The 7,176-nt window shown below is 44.2% G+C and overlaps 1 protein-coding gene across 4 annotated transcripts in view; it reads right to left on the reverse strand.

Moving 5' to 3' along the window:
- The window catches only part of P4HA2 (prolyl 4-hydroxylase subunit alpha 2), a 274,459-nt gene extending 273,182 nt beyond the window's left edge, over window positions 1-1,277 (reverse strand). For 3 of the 4 annotated variants that reach the window (XM_069652508.1, XM_069652512.1, XM_069652511.1), the window contains exon 1: window positions 1,061-1,199. The gene's annotated coding sequence lies outside the window, so the exon portion shown is untranslated. Of the gene's footprint in view, window positions 1-1,060 lie in introns of all 4 variants that reach the window. The other variant, XM_069652510.1, reaches the window with a different exon arrangement.
- Between the last annotated feature and the right edge of the window lie 5,899 nt (window positions 1,278-7,176).

Raw genomic sequence — 7,176 nt, forward strand, 5'->3', positions numbered from 1 at the left:
ATCGCTGTTTTTTTTTTACTTTCAAAGATGCACAAACAAATTAAAAATAACCGTCCTAGTACTACTACGACTTGGCTTTGGAAAACTGATGTTAATATATTCTCTGCAAGCACTATTTTTGAGACTGCATTTTCTTTACCGCGGATATTCATTTAATGTATTCATTTGAGAGAAAGTTGCGTGTTTATCTTCACTCCCGATGAGGGGCGGTCATAGTGCACTGTTTATTAAACATTTTCAAAGTATATTTACTTTATGAACCGAAGTAGTAAATCATAAAACGCTTTCCATAGCTCTGCAGTCACTATACCATACCTTTCTCACAAAATAAGTTGCTTCTTGGTATACTTTCACAGAGGCGTTTCGGGATAACATTATTTTATCCGGACAACTATTTGTATCGCGGGATGTGCGCTCTACATGATAATATACAAGAAACCCGGCACACTGCCCCAGAAGGTTCCGGAGTGGACGCCTAAGAATGTCAATAGGACAACACAAAACCTATGCAAGTTGCAATGTCTCAAAATGCGGATATTTACGGTAGAGGCTTTCACGGTTTCGAGCGAAGTTTAATGTACAATAGGAAATTCTGAAATGGAAATACATATGCGCACTTTAAACAGGTTGTCATAAAAATGATCACCCCACACCAGAAGCGTGAACGTACAAGAGCATCTGAAGATAGGCTTCTTACCTGAGGCCACTGCTAGAATAGAGCTGCTACCTCGCCGGGCTCGTGGTGCCAAATACTGGTGGTTCAGCAAACGAAGTTACAGCAGTGTTCTACTTGCCCTTCCCGACAGGGTAGCACTGTACTCTCTGCTCTGCCCATGCCAGCCTCTAAAAATACTACTGCGTAAACCCAGGGCTGCAGTTAGTGAGACCCAGAAACAGCATCTCTAGTCTTGCCTGCACCCTGAAGCAAACATGTATAAGTATAAAAGCTTGCATCAGAGTGCAGGTAAGACTATACTACCGCCTCTGTTCTACAGACTGATGCTATTGAACTTGTGAGACCAAAGTAGCAATGCTGAGAGGCGAGTCCAACTTCACTTACCGCTCTGTTCTCAGCTGCTCGACTGGCTGCAAAATGCGCACACTTCTCCCTCCGAACAACACGTTCTGTGTTCTACCCGCTCTGTCCCTAGGGCTTCAATTGCGTGGCAGACTCTCCCCCGAAAACATGGAAGAAGGACTAAGCTGTCAAGAAGGGAACGAAATGTCAAACGGGGAAAGTGGAAAAAGGCAGCGGCAAGGCACCATGTAAACAGCAGACAGGAAAAAAGCATTGGAATGTTAAGTGTCTTACAAGTAATAGACATCGAAGTAGGACGATAATGGGAGGTTTCACGGTGTACGAATATCGCGGCCATGTTAGAAAATAAATTCTATAAACATTTTAAAGAAAACGTCTGCGATGACAAGGTTATCTTTAATAAAATATGTACAGATGTCAATGTTTTTACGAACTTTTATTTAAAAAAATCTACTAACTCCAAATTAGAAGGAAATATACATTATTATTTTGAATCTATTTTCAAAAACCTATATTCAAAGAAAAATAGACATATTTCTCATTTACTGAAATAATATTATAATGGCCTCAGAATATACAGCAAACGATTGAAAGTCGTTTCTTGATTGGTTTGTGTAAGGTGAATGATTGGCTTTTCCAAGCCCGGCCTTCTCGACACTTAGGACTCAAATGTATCCCTTGGTGACTTTTTATACACAAAACGGGCAACAGAGGGAGTGAAAGTGCGCAAGCGTCCCATGGACATAGGCGCGTGCAAACTCTCACGCTTGTTCTGCTGGCAAGTGATGTGTCGGGAGGCTGGCTCCAGATGTTTAAGTGTCCCGGAGGGGATTACAGATTTAATGCCAAGAGCCAATCTTCCGTCATACAGTGATGTTAGCTCTCAGCAATGTTCTGGGTGCTTTGCCGGTGATTTAACTATCTCACCACAGAGCCACGAATTGCACAAAATGCTGAGTCTGTTCACATTTGTGCCTTTAAACCAAATATTGTTTTTAAGGAAAGAATGAAAAAAGGCACATAGTTTGCGAGCATTCCCCGGGCAAAGCGGGTGCCAGTGTACGCTGTCAAATGGATGGTGTGGAGTTGTCCCCTTTAAGGATGTATCATATGACTCTGCCATGACTTGGCTCCCAATAAAAGGAGCCTCATCAAGCATGTGTACAAACCCACAACTACATACTCAACCCGAGAAGATGGAGTAATGAGGCTCAAGCCTCTGTATCCAAAAATCACAGCTGATGGATAAAAATTCAGATTTTCCACACATTCGTTACAGAAAGTCATAATTCTATTAAAGACACGGAGGCAAATGATTATGCTTAACTCTTCATCTTTACTGTCAGCAGCAAAGAAAACCAACATGTAAAATAGCATACAAAACCAAGAAAAAACTACAATAACCATGAGGTTTTTCGGATTTTGTAGTCCATCTCTATGGGTCCTTAAACTGACCACGTGTTCCCAACAACCAATAAACAAATATCAGTCCTCTCATAACCCTTGTCCTTCATTTATTCTCCCTCTTTCTTTGATCCTGCAAGGGTGTGTTCAGTACATCTTCAAACTTTATCCACGTCTTGCATCAAACTCCGGTTTGTTTGTTATCCGTCGCTCCTCCTACAAAATAAATTAGGCAAAAGGTGACTATAGACCAAAATAAGGGTGGGAAATTGTATGCATCAAAACACTACTACCGTCTCATCAAGCAATATTACCAATAATGAAATATTTTTATCATAAACAGTACATATATAAACACAACATGATGCATATCAATTACATCTCATACGATTGGTAGGGTGGGATAATCCTTCGCCTCCGTGTCTTTAATAGAATTATGACTTTCTGTAACGAATGTGTGGAAAATCTGAATTCTATGTCAAGACCGGAGGCTCGGATTATGCTTGTTCAAAGCTTACTTACCACCAACGATGACGCACTTTCCATGGGTTTAAAATAGAAAGTTTTAAATGTCGACTCATTCGACCAATCTGCAGCTCTCATAATATCTTCTATCCTAGCTCCTATGTTATAAGCTTTAGTCGCCATCGCTCCTCTAGTTGAATGGGCGCCATACCTCTCAACATCTATGCCCGCTTGAACCATCACCCATCTAAGCCATCTAGCGATAGTGGCCGGTACCACTGCCTTATAGGGTTTGCAAATCGCTATCAACAATTGAGACACTCCTGGAGGTCTAACAACCCTCGTCATATCCTCGTAAACTTCTATACACCTGACTGGACACAATTTTGGTCCTTTTAGTTATAAGAAAGGTCACTCCATTCGGAGATATACTCTTTCTGTCAACCTCCAACACTCTCACATCAGAAGATCTCTTAAATGCCAACAGACATAAAAGCATCGATAATTTGCCGGAAATCGCTTTCCGGGATAAGTCTTGATTATCCGGCCAAGATAAAAACAGTTTCAAAACTTTATCTACATCCCACAACTGGTTATATTTAACACTAGGTGGTCTCAACATCTTTATTCCCCTTAACAATAAACAAATTAACGGGTGTTTTCCAATCGCTCTACCCTCTACTCTAGGGTGCCCCGCAGATATCGCCAACCTGGCTGTATTGATCGTTCTGTAAGCCTTGCCCTGCGCAGCCATCTGAGCTAAGAAATTGGTTACATGTACCACATCTGCTCTATCGCGATGAATACCCCTTTCCATACACCAGCTATACCATTTATCCCACGCTGATCTATAAGCTTTGTGAGTCCCTGGGGCCCATGATTCATTAATGATGTTTTCAGCTTCATTCGATAAACCTGGCCTAGCCGAAGATCTCCTGAAATCGCCCAAGCCACTAACTTGAGTCCTCCTGACCTCACCAGTGGATGACTGCCCCCTCTGGGATCTCGAATGATAAATTGTGTGTCTGGTAGAAGTACTGGGTTGTGATATGTCAGTTCTAACAAACTGGGAAACCATGCCTGTCCCTTCCAGTCTGGCGTGATTAGAATTATGGATTCTTTTTGACGTCTCACCTGTGCCAGCGTCCTCGCTATCATTGAAAAAGGAGGGAACGCATAATTTCTCTGGTGTTCCCAGGATTGTAGGAAGGCGTCTGTCGCCTCCGCTTCCGGATCCGGTCTCCAGCTGAAGAACCGAGGAAGCTGTCTGTTCAACCTTGAAGCAAACAGATCGACCTGACAAGGACCCCACCGTGTCATAATTTCCTGGAACACTACCTCGTCGAGCTTCCAATCGCTGGCGTCTCTGAGGTATCTCGAGTTCCAATCGGCCACCTTGTTCATCTGTCCCGGCAGATATTCCGCCGTCACCGAAACTCTCCTCTCTAGACAGAGTTCCCAAAATTCTTTTGCCAATTTCGCCAATAACTTGGACCTCGTCCCCCCCAGTCTGTTGATGTACCTGACTGCGGAGACATTGTCCATCTTTAGCAGGACGCAACAATGTGCTTTCTCCTGAGTCCAGCATCTCACTGCAAAGGACCCTGCCAACAACTCCAGGCAGTTTATGTGGAGTCTCGTCTCCTGGTCCGACCACCTGCCACCTGTGGACACGTTCCCACATCTGGCTCCCCAGCCCCATCTGCTGGCGTCGGACTCGATAATGAGGTCCGGGGATGAACCAAATATGGCTCTCCCGTTCCATGCATCCATATGAATGAGCCACCATTCTAGCTCCTCTCTCACATCCTGTGAAATATTCACTCTTGATTCGTAAGAAACGCCCCTCTTGAGGTGAGATATCTTCAACCTCTGGAGTGCCCTGTAATGCAGAGGCCCTGGGAAAATCGCTTGAATTGATGCCGCTAGTCGGCCTACCAATCTCGCTATGTCCCTCAACGACATCTCTCCTTTCGCTAGAGTATGTCTCAGTTGTTTCTTGATGTCGTTCACCTTGACAATAGGTAAACTGAGAGTTCCCTGTATCGAGTCCACAATGAAACCCATAAATTCTATTGACTGAACAGGGATTATATTGGACTTTTCCCAATTTATTAGGAAACCCAGATTCTCTAACACCTCTATAGTTATCTCAATCTGTTCTATCAACAATCCCTTCTCTTGACACATCAGGCAAATGTCGTCTAGATAGATTATCAGTCTTATCCCCTGAGCTCTGAGATGAGACACCACGGGTTTCAGCATCTTTGTAAAACATCACGGTGCTGATGCCAGGCCGAAGGGTAGACATCAAAATTCCCAAATCGTTCCCTCCCAGAAGAACCTTAGAAATTTGCAGTGCTCTTCTGCGATGGGAATGGTCAGGTAAGCATCTTTCAAATCTATTCTGGCCAACCAATCTCCCTGAATAAGGGTATCTCTCAACAGATGTATCCCCTCCATCTTGAAATGTCTTTATACCACATAACCGTTTAGGCCTCTCAGATTTATGATCGGTCTTGTCTTGTGTCTTCCTTTTACTATGAACATATTGCTTATGTAACCTCCTACCTGAACCGCCGCGGGTCGAATAGCTCGTTTGATTTGTAAAGCATGTAACTCTTTTCCCAGTAAGCCCTTGTCTTCGCTTTCATTTCTAAACCTCTTGGCGGTTCTCTCTGATAAGGAGTTTCTATAAAATCTATATAAAAACCTTGAGCAGTCTGAATCACCCAGGGATCCCCTGAAATGTTCAACCAATTTTCCAAAAATTGAGTGGTCCTCCCCCCTACCTCTGAGGTCACCGCACTTGTACAAGGCAATCTCACCTGTGTTATTTTGCTGACGCTCCCCTCGCCAGATTCTGCCTCTTCCTCTACTCCTCGATGGGAAAAAAGGCGTTTGCCTGCGCTCTTCTTGATCGCGCCATTTTGTTCTATCTTGAAAGGATCGGTTGAAATGGTACCGGCCAGCCGAGCGACCCCTGCCTCTGCTGGCCCGTCCAAAAACCTGTCTCCCAAAAACTCTCTTCAACGATGCTTGCACCTTATCCAAGGCTGCGTAGGAGTTCACAAATCTGGTGAGCTCCTTGATGAAGGAGTCTCCAAATAACTTTCCTTTAGCTGACGAAGCTGAGTCAGAAGATGCTAACTCACTCAATTTTGGGTCGATCTTGACCAACAAAGATCTCCTCCTTTCGGTGGTTATGGCATGATTAGCATTACCCAACATGCATATCGCTCTTTGGGCCCAACCTATCAGGATTGTCGGGTCTATCGGTTCCCCTTTTATTTTCGCGTCCTCACCCATCTGGAGGATCTTAGTGAGGGGTCCCGTCACATCAAGCATCTTGTCCTGCCAGGATCGCCAGGATCTATCAAGTCCTTTCCTCACATCTTTTGTGAATTTACCCATAAAGGTAATCATTTTTTCGTCAATTACTGGCGTATCGGCTGCCCCTTCAGGGAGGAGTGGTCTTGGGCATTCTGCCCTCATTTTGCTTCTAGCCTCTTTGGCTAGCGGCGCCCTCAGGCGTTTCTTTAAATATGACGCAATTCTTTTGGGGGGTTCCCATTCTGAAGATCTGGGATGAATCAGTGCCTCCGGATCAAAATCTTCATCATCCGCACCGTCCCCCTCAGTCTCCTCATTTTTCCTTTTCTTTATCGCCTCATAGCTTTCTTCACCTGAAGAGGATATCGATAGCACTTCCTCCTCTTCAGGGTACTCCTCTTCCCACTCTTTTTCACTCTCATCTGAGGTATGAGATTGATTCTCGTCCCCTGCTAGGCACCGCTTTACCTTTTCTTTTTCTCTTTCCACCTTTCTTCTCTGGTGGAGTGCCTGGGGGGGTGTGGGCTTTCTCCGCCCTACGGGCTGCTTTACTGCCCCCTTTGGATTTCATTCGAGCTTTGAAACCCTTGACCTCCTCCAGGCCCTGAGAAAAACGGAGCCAATCCTCCATCAGCGCTCTCTGCTGAGGATCATGTCCCAATGAAGCCCCCTGGGTTTTGTGTAGGACGTCTGTCATGGCCATGTGGCTCCTCTTTTGGCTAACACTAGCCTTCCCCTCATCACTGGAGGAACTCATTAGTCTCAGGCCCCGGGGGAAGCAAAATAATAATAATAATGCTATATTTGTATACCAGGGATTATCACTCTCTCAGTACAGAGAGCAAAATATGTCCAAAAAAATAGAAATTAAATTCCCTGGTTCTGAGTATATAAATATATACAGATATGTTAATATCCAATAACAGGTTTTACCT

The sequence above is a fragment of the Ambystoma mexicanum genome, chromosome 3p (assembly GCF_040938575.1).
Source record: "Ambystoma mexicanum isolate Mex_15411 chromosome 3p, UKY_AmexF1_1, whole genome shotgun sequence".
In the NCBI taxonomy this organism is placed as follows: Eukaryota; Metazoa; Chordata; class Amphibia; order Caudata; family Ambystomatidae; genus Ambystoma; species Ambystoma mexicanum.